The sequence below is a fragment of the Mus caroli genome, unplaced genomic scaffold (genome assembly GCF_978045245.1).
Source record: "Mus caroli unplaced genomic scaffold, Mus_caroli_1 scaffold_1, whole genome shotgun sequence".
In the NCBI taxonomy this organism is placed as follows: Eukaryota; Metazoa; Chordata; class Mammalia; order Rodentia; family Muridae; genus Mus; species Mus caroli.
This window is the reverse complement of record NW_028227256.1, coordinates 160,790,155-160,802,817: the sequence shown is the minus strand read 5'-3', so window position 1 is coordinate 160,802,817 and position 12,663 is coordinate 160,790,155. Positions and strand designations below refer to the sequence as shown.

Sequence of the window (12,663 nt, the reverse complement as noted above, 5' to 3'; positions counted from 1 at the left end):
CATCCAAACAGATGATGGAAATGAACAAAACCATACTAGACCTAAAAAGGGAAGTAGACACAATAAAGAAAACCCAAAATGAGGCAACACTGGAGATAGAAACCCTAGGAAAGAAATCTGGAACCATAGATACCAGCATCAGCAACAGAATACAAGAGATGGAAGAGAGAATCTCAGGTGCAGAAGATTCCATAGAGAACATCGGCACAACAATCAAGGAAAATGTAAAATGCAAAAAGATCCTGACTCAAAACATCCAAGAAATACAGGACACAATGAGAAGACCAAACCTACGGATAATAGGAGTGGATGAGAATGAAGATTTTCAACTCAAAGGACCAGCAAACATCTTCAACAAAATTATAGAAGAAAACTTCCCAAATCTAAAGAAAGAGATGCTCATGAACATACAAGAAGCCTACAGAACTCCAAATAGACTGGACCAGAAAAGAAATACCTCCCGACACATAATAATCAGAACAACAAATGCTCTAAATAAAGATAGAATACTAAAAGCAGTAAGAGAAAAAGGCCAAGTAACATATAAAGGCAAGCCTATCAGAATTACACCAGATTTTTCACCAGAGACTATGAGAGCCAGAAGATCCTGGACAGATGTTATACAGACACTAAAAGAACACAAATTCCAGCCCAGGCTACTATACCCAGCCAAACTCTCAATTAACATAGATGGAGAAACCAAAGTATTCCATGACAAAACCAAATTCACGAATTATCTCTCCACGAATCCAGCCCTTCAAAGGATAATAACAGAAAAAAACCAATACAAGGACAGGAACCACGCCCTAGAAACAACAAGAAGGTAATCCCTCAACAAACCTAAAAGAAGACAGCCACAAGAACAGAATGCCAACTTTAACAACAAAAATAACAGGAAACAACAATTACTTTTCCTTAATATCTCTTAATATCAATGGACTCAACTCCCCGATAAAAAGACATAGACTAACAAACTGGCTACACAAACAAGACCCAACATTTTGCTGCTTACAGGAAACACATCTCAGAGAAAAAGATAGACACTACCTCAGAATGAAAGGCTGGAAAACAATTTTCCAAGCAAATGGTATGAAGAAACAAGCTGGAGTAGCCATTCTAATATCTGATAAGATTGACTTCCAACCCAAAGTCATTAAAAAAGACAGGGAGGGACACTTCATACTCATCAAAGGTAAAATCCTCCAAGAGGAACTATCAATCCTGAATATCTATGCTCCAAATACAAAGGCAGCCTCATTCATTAAAGAAACTTTAGTAAATCTCAAAGCACACATTGCACCTCATACAATAATAGTGGGAGACTTCAACACACCACTTTCACCAATGGACAGATCATGGAAACAGAAACTAAACAGGGACACAGAGAAACTAAGAGAAATTATGAATCAAATGGATCTGGCAGATATCTACAGAACATTCTATCCTAAAACAAAAGGATATACCTTCTTCTCAGCACCTCATGGTACCTTCTCCAAAATTGACCACATAATTGGTCACAAAACAGGCCTCAACAGATACAAAAATATTGAAATTGTCCCATGCATCCTATCAGATCACCATGGACTAAGGCTGATCTTCAATAACAAAATAAATAATAGGAAGCCAACCTTCACGTGGAAACTGAACAACACTCTTCTCAATGATACCTTGGTCAAGGAAGGAATAAAGAAAGAAATTAAGGACTTTTTAGAGTTCAATGAAAATAAAGCCACAACATACCCAAACTTATGGGACGCAATGAAAGCATTTCTAAGAGGAAAACTCATAGCTCTGAGTGCCTCCAAAAGGAAACTAGAGAGAGCACACATTAGCAGCTTGACAACATACCTAAAAGCACTAGAACAAAAGGAAGCAAATTCGCCCAAGAGGAGTAGACGGCAGGAAATAATCAAACTCAGGGGCGAAATCAACCAAGTGGAAACAAGAAAAACTATTCAAAGTATCAACCAATCAAGGAGCTGGTTCTTTGAGAAAATCAACAAGATAGATAAACCCTTAGCCAGACTCACTAGAGGGCACAGGGAAAGCATCCTAATTAACAAAATCAGAAATGAAAAAGGAGACATAACAACAGATCCTGAAGACATCCAAAACACCATCAGATCCTTCTACCAAAGGCTATACTCAACAAAACTGGAGAACCTGGATGAAATGGAGAAGTTCCTAGACAGATACCAGGTACCAAAGTTGAATCAAGATCAGGTTAATGATCTAAACAGCCCTATATCCCCCAAAGAAATAGAAGCAGTCATTAATAGTCTCCCAACTAAAAAAAGCCCAGGACCAGATGGGTTTAGTGCAGAGTTCTATCAGACCTTCAAAGAAGATCTAATCCCAGTTCTTCACAAACTATTCCACAAAATAGAAACAGAAGGTACTTTACCCAACTCATTCTATGAAGCCACAATTACTCTGATACCTAAACCTCAAAAAGACCCAACAAAGATAGAAAACTTCAGACCAATATCCCTTATGAATATTGATGCAAAAATCCTCAATAAAGTTCTTGCTAACCGAATCCAAGAACACATCAAAACAATCATCCATCCTGACCAAGTAGGTTTCATCCCAGGGATGCAGGGATGGTTCAATATATGGAAATCCATCAACGTAATCCAGTATATAAACAAACTCAAAGACAAAAACCACATGGTCATCTCCTTAGATGCGGAAAAAGCATTTGACAAGATCCAACACCCATTCATGATAAAAGTCTTGGAAAGATCAGGAATTCAAGGCCCATACCTAAACATGATAAAAGCAATCTACAGCAAACCAGTAGCCAACATCAAAGTAAATGGTGAGAAGCTTGGAGCAATCCCTCTAAAATCAGGGACTAGACAAGGCTGTCCACTTTCTCCATACCTATTCAACATTGTACTTGAAGTCCTAGCCAGAGCAATTCGACAACAAAAGGAGATCAAAGGGATACAAATTGGAAAAGATGAAGTCAAAATATCACTCTTTGCAGATGATATGATAGTATATATAAGTGACCCTAAAAATTCCACCAGAGAACTCCTAAGCCTGATAAACAGCTTCGGTGAAGTAGCTGGATATAAAATTAACTCAAACAGATCAATGGCCTTTCTCTACACAAAGAATAAACAGGCTGAGAAAGAAATTAGGGAAACAACACCCTTCTCAATAGTCACAAATAATATAAAATATCTTGGCGTGACTCTAACTAAGGAAGTGAAAGATCTGTATAATAAAAACTTCAAGTCTCTGAAGAAAGAAATTATAGAAGATCTCAGAAGATGGAAAGATCTCCCATGCTCATGGATTGGCAGGATCAACATTGTAAAAATGGCTATCTTGCCAAAAGCAATCTACAGATTCAATGCAATCCCCATCAAAATTCCAACTCAATTCTTCAACGAATTAGAAAGTGCAATCTGCAAATTCATCTGGAATAACAAAAAACCTAGGATAGCAAAAACTCTTCTCAAGGATAAAAGAACCTCTGGTGGAATCACCATGCCAGACCTAAAGCTCTACTACAGAGCAATTGTGATAAAAACTGCATGGTACTGGTATAGTGACAGACAAATAGACCAATGGAATAGAATTGAAGACCCAGAAATGAACCCACACACCTACGGTCACTTGATCTTCGACAAGGGAGCTAAAAATATCCAGTGGAAGAAAGACAGCATTTTCAACAAATGGTGCTGGCACAACTGGTTGTTAACATGTAGAAGAATGCGAATCGATCCATTCCTATCTCCTTGTACTAAGGTCAAGTCTAAGTGGATCAAGGAACTTCACATAAAACCAGAGACACTGAAACTTATAGAGGAGAAAGTGGGGAAAAGCCTTGAAGATATGGGCACAGGGGAAAAATTCCTGAATAGAACAGTAATGGCTTGTGCTGTAAGATCGAGAATTGACAAGTGGGACCTCATGAAACTACAAAGCTTCTGCAAGGCTAAAGACACCATCAATAAGACAAAAAAACCACCAACAGATTGGGAAAGGATCTTCACCTATCCTAAATCAGACAAGGGACTAATATCCAATATATATAAAGAACTCAAGAAGGTGGACTCCAGAAAGTCAAATAACCCCATTTAAAATGGGGCTCAGAACTGAACAAAGAATTCTCACCTGAGGAATACCGAATGGCAGAGAAGCACCTGAAAAAATGTTCAACATCCTTAATCATCAGGGAAATGCAAATCAAAACAACCCTGAGATTCCACCTCACACCAGTCAGAATGGCTAAGATCAAAAATTCAGGTGACAGCAGATGCTGGCGAGGATGTGGAGAAAGAGGAACACTTCTCCATTGTTGGTGGGATTGCAAGCTTGTACAACCACTCTGGAAATCAGTCTGGAGGTTCCTCAGAAAATTGGACATAGTACTACCGGAGGATCCAGCAATACCTCTCCTGGGCATATATCCAGAAGATGTCCCAACCGGTAAGGACGACACATGCTCCACTATGTTCATAGCAGCCCTATTTATAATAGCCAGAAGCTGGAAAGAACCCAGATGTCCCTCAACAGAGGAATGGATACAGAAATTATGGTACATTTACACAATGGAGTACTACTCAGCTATTAAAAAGAATGAATTTATGAAATTCCTAGCCAAATGGATGGACCTGGAGGGCATCATCTTGAGTGAAGTAACACAATCACAAAAGAACTCACACAATATGTATTCACTGATAAGTGGATATTAGCCCAAAACTTAGGATACCCAAGATATAAGATACAATTTGCTAAACGCATGAAACTCAAGAAGAATGAAGACCAAAGTGTGGACACTGTGCACCTTCTTAGAATTGGGAACAAAATACCCAGGGAAGGAGTTACAGAGACAAAGTTCGTAGCTGTGATGAAAGGATGGACCATTTAGAGACTGCTGTATCCAGGGATCCATCCCATAATCAGCTTCTAAACGCTGACACCATTGCATACACTAGCAAGATTTTGCTGAAAGGACCCAAATTTAGCTGTCTCTTGTGAGACGATGCCGGGGCCTAGCAAACACAGGAGTGGATGTTCACAGTCAGCTATTGGATGTATCACAGGGCTCCCAATGGAGAAGCTAGAGAAAGTAACCAAGGAGCTAAAGGGATCTGCAACCCTATTGTTGGAACAACATGATGTACTAACCAGAACCCTGGAGCTCTTGTCTCTAGCTGCATATGTATCGAAAGATGGCCTAGTCGGCCATCAATGGAAAGAGAGGCCCATTGGACTTGCAAACTTTATATGCCCCAATATAGGGGAATGCCAGGGCCAAAAGAATGGGAATGGGTGGGTAGGGATGTGGGGGGCGCTACGGGGGACTTTTGGGATAGCATTGGAAATGTAATTGAGGAAAATATGTTATAAAAATATCAAAAATTTAAAAAAAAAAAGAATGGGAAAAGATCTTCACCTACCCTACATGTGACAGAGGACAAATATCCAAAATATATAAACTACTCAAAAAAAATTAGACAACAACAAATCAAATAATGCATTCGAAAATGAGGTACAGAGGTTAACAGAGAATTCTCAACAGAGGAATCTCGATTGGTGGAGAAGTACTTAAAGAAGTGTTCAACTTCTTTAGTCATCAGGAAAATGCAAATCAAAACAATTCTGAGATTCCATCTTATACCCACCAGAAATCACTAAGATCCAAAACTCAAGTGATAGCACATGCTGGCAAGGATGTGGAGCAAGGAGAACACTGTTGGTGGGAGAACAAATGTTACAACATTGGAAATCAATCTGGCTATTTCTCAGAAGATTGGGAATAGTTCTACCTCAAGACCCAGCTATACCACCCCTGGGAATACACCCAAAAGATGACACATTATACCACAAAACACTTGCTTAACTATGTTCATAGCCGCTTTATTCGTAATAGCCAGAAATTGGAAACAACCTAAATGTCCCTCAATTGATAGATAAGAAAATGTGGTACATCTACACAAATGAATACTATTCAACTATTAAAAACAAAGATGCCATGAAATTTGCAGGCAAATGGATGGAACTTGAGAATATGATTCTGAGTGAGGTAACAAAGCCAGAAAGACACATATGATATGTACTCACTTATAAGTGGACATTATCCATAAAGTACAGGATAACCATGCTACAATTCACAGACCCAAAGAAACTGGGTGATAAGGAGAACCCAAGTGAGGGTATGTGAATCTCACTCAGAAGGGGAAACTAAATTGTCATCAGAGGTAGATGGAGAGAGAACTGGGTGGAAGAGGGTAAAGAGGGATACAGAGACAGTAATCAGATGTGGGGGGGAAAGGGGATGGGAAAGGGCTGGGAATGAGAATGGAAATCAGTGGGGTGTGCCATCTTTGGGACTAGCTGGAGACCTGGGATAGGGAAGGCTATGAGGAGTCTATGGGATGAACCTAGCTGAGATTCCTATCAGTGGAGATACAGACTTAAGTGGCCACCTCCTGTAGCCAGGCAGGACTTCTAGTGAAAGGAGGGGGAAATCAACACACCCACAAAATCACCAACCCAAAATTTGTCCTTCCTACAGGATGTGCAGGGATAAAGGTAGAAGAGAGACTGAGGAACATCCAACCAATGACTGGCCCAATTTAAGACCCACACCATAGGATATAGGCAACCCTGACACTATTAATGATATTCTTCTATGCTTGCAGACAGGAACCTAGCATAACTCTCTCTTGAGAGCCTTCAGCAGCAAAGACCCATAGCCAAACATAAGGTACAGTTCAGAGTTTCTTGTGGAAGAGTGGGGGATAGAATTGAGTAAGCCAGAGGAGGGGATCAAGGACACCACAAGGAGACCACAGAGTCAACTAACCTGAGCCCATGGTGGGTGTTCACAGAGGCCAAACTACCAATCAGAGAACATTCAAGGGCTTGATCTAGGCCCCTCACACATTTGTAGCAGATATGCTACATGCCATCTTCATGTGGGTTCCCTAAAAATTGGAACAAGGGCTATCTCTGACTCTGTTTCCTGCCATTGAATCCCCTTATGCTACCTGACTGTCTTGTTGGGTCTCAGTGGGAGAGGAGGTTCTTAGCCCTGCTGGGATTAAATGTCCCAGGGTACTGTGATACTCAAGGGGGAGTTCCTGTCTCTGAAGAGAAGGGGAGGGGTAATAAAGAAAGACTAAGGGAGAGACTGAGAGGAGAGGAGAAAGGGGGGTTGTGGTTGAGAAGTATGTGAATTTAAAAGGTAAATTATAAAGAAAAAAACTACACTTAGAAAAGACGAAAAGAGCTTTTCCAATCTGGCACCCGCTGGGGAGATGCTGGGGAGATGGTGCACCTTCACCTGCTCTGGGCACCCGCTGACTCCTGGTTTCTGCCTGGAGAGCAGTCATATATGAACGGACGGGTGGATTTTTTAGTGACAAAGGAAGAGATCAACCTGACGAGAGGACCCTCGGGTAAATGGCCAAGACCTGAAGAACCTGCTGCACCAAGATGCTGTAGACCTCTTTGGTAATGCGGGGTGTGCCGTGTCCCTGAGAGTACAGCACAGGTGCAGAACGGACTTACCGAGGCGAAGGAGAACCAAGTGGAGTTACTGTAGCTATGGTGCTGCTACCAGTGTTGCCCTCATCATGGTAGCAGTTTGGGCCTTCGTGAGATCCTGAAAGCAGCTTTGAAATGCTTGCTGTCTTCCAGTGTGTCCAAGAACTCTCGCTCTTTCACTCACCGTCTCTGACATCCTCCCATGTTCTTTCTTCTCCACTTAGCCAACACATGATTTAAAGTGACTACTTATCACTCCAAACCCTGCTATTCAAAATCTCCAAGACTTCAAATTCTAATGGAAGAGTAAAGGGATGATTTGGGGGGTGGGGAGGAAGCTGTGGGAGGGGGTTAAAGCCTTGCTTAGAAATGAATGGGAAGTTACATATTTTACTAGAACTGCCAATGAGAACTCAGCTATTGCCCGACTCGCCGGACGAGGAAAAGGTCAGTCTTCCTATGTCTGTGGACGACACCTTTCTCTTAGCTGGAGTGCTGTGATGGCGTGCTGTGCTATCTGAAAGGAGGAGCTGAGGTTTTTAATGCCTTTTCTTGGGAAGTATTTGTGGTCGTTAATTTGTAACTATATACCTAGATGCCTATGTTGGACATAGGCGAATGCAGTTTTTTCTTTCTTTCTTTTCTTTTTCTTTCTTTCTTTCTTTCTTTCTTTCTTTCTTTCTTTCTTTCTTTCTTTCTTTCTTTCTTTTTTCCTTCCTTCCTTCCTTCCTTCCTTCCTTCCTCTCTCTCTCTCTCTCTCTCTCTCTCTCTCTCTCTCTCTCTCTCTTTCTTTTTACTTAGAAAATGCATATATACAGTAACACACACAGTAGCATAAAATTGATGCCTTATGGAGAGTTAAAGAGGTAAGAAAATACTGGTTCCTGGGTTCCTAGTGGACAAGTTTTTGAGACTAAGGGATCATATTCTTTCTTATATAATTAAGACTCATGTTGAAGAATGAGTTCTGGATTGTAAAGAGAACTTACCTTTTTCCACGTGTCTGTAAGTCTTTGTCCACAAGTTAAAAATATACACAGTGCTAAGGGATGGTCTTAACTAAAACACTGCAAGGACTATTAGCAGAGCATGTATAATGGGGATGGGGAAGTTAGCTTTAAAAGAGAATGCCCAGTCAGTGGCATTAGGAAAATAACGACTGAAGCAATTAGTTAAAAACTGTAGAGCAACTAGTGTTACTCAGTAGCTACAGTGATGTGGGAAATTGTAGTAAAGGCAGCTCTACTCAAGTCAATTTGTTCAAAAGACTGGGGTGCGAAGATGAGTCCTACCAGTCTCTGAACTATTGCTACTTAGTTGCTACTTAATCTCTGAACCTTGGTTGCTACTTTACAGTACTGTTAATGGATCCATCGGCATTGGATGGGAAGCAGGAGGGCCAAATAAACCATCAAGACAATGGAAAAAAGATTGTGTCTCAGGGTGGCACATGGACCCTCAAAGCTGCTCAACAATTTTCAGTTTCTCGTGTCAGGCAAAGCCTAAGGGAAGGATCTGCATTCCTGGCAGGATGGACCTAAAATCAGCCTGCAGTTATGTATTTTCCACCAAGCTATAAACACCAGTTTTGGTTTTAATAAGGTTAATGGACCTTTTTTTTTTTTTCGGGAAAAAGGGAAAGAATACGTTTTGTTCATTTGTAGAGGGTGCAAGGAAATTTGGTGAGCGTTTCTGAGGAAAGCCTGAGTCCACAGTGTAGATGAAGAGAAGCTAGAAGTGCAGGGATATTGGCGAGGCGGGAGCTGTGCTGTTCACGTAGCATCTAAGTTGGTTTTAGAATACTGAGGATAGTTGAGCCAAGCCTAAGATTTTTCACTTTAACAAAATAATGTTCATCTTTTCAATACACTGGCCAGACTATTATTTTGGCATAAGATTATGAAGAGTTCTCCTGACCGTCTAGCAGTCACTTAACAGATGTTGATTGCACATTAGTGTTGTCAGCACACCTTTATAAAAAAGGGAAATGCACATACGTCATCCAAAAGGACATTGTGGTTACAGTTAGGAAGGAAACCTAAAAATGGAATTACTTATCTAGGTTCAAGTTGTTTATATTACAGACAGTAAAAAAAATAGCTCCTTAGATCTGGGATTTTATAGGGGAGGGAATCTTTAGGTGTTAATTATCTAGTAAGAGCATGCATAAATAGAGGAAAAGTTAAGAGTTTTATCAGGTTGAGTAACAAATGCAACCAGTAAGAAAAATACTATCACGCAAAACGAAGCACAATGCAGCAACATAGAAGATAGGCAGATAACCAGCAAGTATTGTAAGGAACTCAGAAAAGGAAAGCCATCCTGTAGTGGCAGCAGGGAAAATGGAAAGGAAAGTCTAGAACAGTCCGGTAAGACTTTGCCTATGAGTAAAGTCTTGATACAGGGAGACAACCTTCACATAACTAAGCCATTCAGTACGTTCTGAAACTGACTTAGTAACAGGAGCCATTGTAAGCTCCATAGAAGGCAAGGTGTATTCCAGAGCTTGTCTTGACCAGCAGCACTCTGGAGGCCCAGTGTCTGCTACCCTCCTTGTATCTGATGCTATGGGTAACAGCTCCCCCGTGGGCCTGCTTACCTGCATTCACCTCAGGGCTGGGAAATTGATTTTGAAAGACCTTCAGACATAGAAAGTAAAACTAATGGCAAGGAGGATAAAACACTGTGTGCTGTATTGTGGATGTAAATAAAACATACCATTGGTAGAAATTTTACTTTGGTTGAAAAGGATTCTGGTAATAGTTGGGTGTCCTTAGGAAAGAAACAACAGTTGACCAAAACATTTAAGTTGAAAATAAATACTTTAATATTTCATTCTTAGTTAGTTGTCTGAAAACTAAAATTATCATAGATGAGATGTTGAGAATCTATATAGATTATTCAAGTTTTATGTTCCTTATAGATTGACTCAAATATTCCTACCACCTTAAGGATTATATATGATGCTCCTACCACATAAATTATAATGTCTAATGTTTTGAAAACTGATTATATGTATTTTAAGTCCCCATAAAGTATTTCTGTGTTTGTCATTGTGAATTATATGTAATTCTAATAGAAAAAATGGAAAGAAAAGGAAAAACAAGTATAGATTGGGAGAAAATAATATATATATAAATATACAATATATACATATTTATTATGTATGTTATATGTATTGTATATTTATAATATTTTACATATTATATATGCAGGTAGTATATTTTATATTAACAAATACAGAAACAAATTGAAAAATTTTTATAACGAAGGCAATACTAATGGCCATTTTGCATATGAGAAAGTATATTATATCATTGTTGCTAAATAAAAGCACATTCGAAGCACTGTGAGAAACTAATTTACATACAATAGAATGGTTGAAACCTAGAAACTGACAACATCAGTCGTCCACGAGAATACACAACAGTATAATTTCTCATAAATTTCCAGCAGGAATATTGTATGGTAAAATCACTTTGGAAACTGTCTTTCTCAAAGTCAAACATTCAGCCATTTTTGGTCTAGCAATTCAGTACTTAGGTGATTACTGGAGATATAAAGAAAGATCAAGACAGCTTTGCTTGTAACAGTTAAAAACCTAAATATTGGCCCCAAATGCACATCAACAGAGGAGTGAGCACCCTGGGGAACATCTATCTATACAATGAAACACTGTAAGCAACAGCATCTGAAACATTCAAGGCATTCAAGAAGTGAGATAGAAAAAGTTCACAGCATGTAATTCCATTTCCTGGGGTTCGGTTTTCATCCCAATACTGTAACAGTTAAAACTAATCATATGCCAGCAAGATTTTGCTGAAAGAACCCTGGTATAGCTGTCTCTTGGGAGGCTATGCCAGTGCCTGGCAAATGCAGAAGTGGATGCTCACAGTCAGTTATTGGATGGATCACAGGGCCCCCAGTGGAGGAGCTAGAGAAAGTACCCAAGGAGCTGAAGGGGTCTGCAACCTTATAGGTGGAACAACATTATGAACTAACCAGTACCCCCAGAGCTCCTGTCTCTAGCTGCATATGTAGCAGAAGATGGTCTAGCCGGCCATCATTGGGAAGAAAGGCTCTTGGTCTTGCAAACTTTATATGCCCCAGTACAGGGCAACTCCAGGGCCAAGAAGTAGGAGTGGGTGGGTAGGAGAGCAGGGTGTGGGGAGGGTATAGGGGACTTTCAGGATAGCATTTTAAATGTAAATGAAGAAAATATCTAATAAAAATTGAAAAACATTCTAATCTATGTGGAAACTAATTGGAACAATGTTTCCCCAGGTGCACCAATGAGTAAGCAATGTTGACTGGCTGTGATGGGGGAGATATCCTTGGGGTGAGTAACATGTTCTATGTATGAATCAGAAAGAACATGTTCTACATAGGCATAGTGTAGGTAATTGAATGTGAAATTAAACATCATTTACTTAAACTTTTGTGACCATATTTACTTAGTTAGAAGTACACATTCAATACCGATGTCAGGCATTGTTTTTACACCCTAGAAATGTAACAATGGGTTTCCCACAAAGAACAGTCAAAAATCATCTTAAAATAAGAGAATCTGCCAAGGGCTAAAAACTAGATGGGGAGAGGAGAGAGATGTCTGGCCAGCCAGAGGAAAGCGTGGCCACATTAAGGGAACTGCTGGAGGCAAGCATTTGACTTCTACTTATTATTTCTTAGATTGTAGCATCTTGATTTTCTTTTAAAATCCTTATGTATTATCCTCAGTAATGCAATATAAATATGTTGACACACACTCCCAACCATATGGGTTCTATCTAAAAGCTAAGAATGTTGCCGAACTATATGGACTCAGCAAATTCATGGTTAAATAGCTAAGAAAGTTTTAATATTCTTTATTTCTATACCTTACATTGTCAACTTTGGCTTCTCACCTAGCACAGAAGGCTAGGAAGAGAGCAGGGCAGCCACTGAGACTGTGGCAAATGAACTTTCCACTGTCTCCGTAAGCGCGTCAATGACGGCCCCGTACCATTTTGCTAACCACAACCTGCTCTGATGATGAATAGTTATCGTAGAGTAGAAAAAGCAGCCATTCTCTAGCTAGTTCTAGCAAGGCGGCTGCACTTTTGCTAACTGCTTACTCTTTGTGTTTCATGAGCAACTAATGTTTTAGTGCGG

General features: G+C 39.9%; 1 non-coding gene and 1 pseudogene across 1 annotated transcript; one reads left to right on the top strand and one right to left on the bottom strand.

Annotated features, from left to right (window-relative positions):
• The first annotated feature begins 7,360 nt into the window (after positions 1–7,360).
• On the top strand, positions 7,361–7,646 carry LOC110289358 (synaptojanin-2-binding protein pseudogene; annotated as a pseudogene).
• Positions 7,647–8,434: 788 nt separating this feature from the next.
• LOC115032515 (small nucleolar RNA SNORA40) lies at positions 8,435–8,556 on the bottom strand. The gene has a single exon (XR_003838170.1). It is a non-coding gene; the product is annotated as a small nucleolar RNA SNORA40 (small nucleolar RNA).
• Positions 8,557–12,663: the final 4,107 nt, after the last annotated feature.